Source organism: Mus musculus, chromosome 9 (assembly GCF_000001635.26).
Source record: "Mus musculus strain C57BL/6J chromosome 9, GRCm38.p6 C57BL/6J".
Classification (NCBI taxonomy): domain Eukaryota; kingdom Metazoa; phylum Chordata; class Mammalia; order Rodentia; family Muridae; genus Mus; species Mus musculus.
In genome coordinates, this window is record NC_000075.6 from 76,716,377 (window position 1) to 76,717,623 (window position 1,247).

General features: G+C 37.0%; 1 pseudogene; it reads right to left on the minus strand.

Moving 5' to 3' along the window:
- Positions 1 to 251: 251 nt before the first annotated feature.
- Positions 252 to 371, minus strand: Gm22938 (annotated as a pseudogene).
- Positions 372 to 1,247: the final 876 nt, after the last annotated feature.

Consider the following 1,247-nt stretch of genomic DNA (forward strand, 5'->3'; position numbering starts at 1 on the left):
GTGATCACCTCAGGCTAGCTCCCTGTTTGGGGCTCCATGGTGCCAGTCAGGCAGTCAACTTCGGTTCACTCATTGCCTAACATGTCCCAGTGGCCTGTTATGAGATGCATTTCTCTGAGGCTCACTCCTACCCAGGACCTGTGGCCCCGGGAAGGAATTCTAGTCTTTGGCTTGATCCCCATCCTGGGAGCCAATCTGAGTTTGCCTGGCATTGAGCCAGTGGTCATCTCAGGCTGGCTTTTTTTCCAGGAAACGTTAGGCTACTAATCATTCAGATGTTCACAGGCCAGAACACTGAGCCTCTCTCTTCTTTGTCACCTATGATGCACATGTGACACAGCAGCCACACCTGCAATGCCTCTAGGGCCAGGTGCCTTTTAGATTTTTGGATTCCTCAATTATTTCTTAATTAAAACTGTTTTTTTTAGCTGATACATAAAACATAAAGATGGTATACGTTCGTGGGGCATCTTGTGATGCTCTGATAGTTTTTGTTCTGTCTAATGTTTAAATATTATTGAAATTCCTGTAATATATATTAGCATTTCTTTGTAATGAAATATTTTTATCATTTCTTCCAACTTTTTATAAGACACTATCAATATCTTTAGTGATCTTATTGTAACTGCAGTTGTTTCAATGTGTTATTATCATTTTGTTCATCCGTTACAAAATTGATTAATATGCTAGACAAATATTGGGGCTTTCACAATGAAATTATAACTTACATGTGTATTGCTCAAGGTTATAGCATCTTTTCCTATAGACTATGGGTAGTGATTGATGGGAATGCTCCTTCCATCCTCAATACCTTATGTCTACAGCTACATTGTTTGTACAATTGCATTCTGTCAATATTCTAGATCTTTTTTTTTTTTTTCTCTTTTGGAAAAAGGTGTGCTTTTAACTCATTGACTGTATGTGTACATGTGTTTGTGTGGGTAGCCTTGTGTTTTTATACAATATACTAGAGTCACCTCATATGTCAGATCTCTTAGTCTTACCTCTGGTATGTAACTAAAACTCGTATTCTCTGTGTACATCTACCACCCTTAGAAACCATCATTCTGTTGTCTAGTGTTATTAGTTGGTTTTAAATGTCACATACAAATTTTAAAAAATGTGGTATTTACTGCTCATTTAACAACAAATACTCTTCAGAATCATGACATTTCTTTATTCAATTTAATCATTAACCTACTGATACCTGCTGTCTGTAGTAGCCAAATGAAATAATTATATTCACA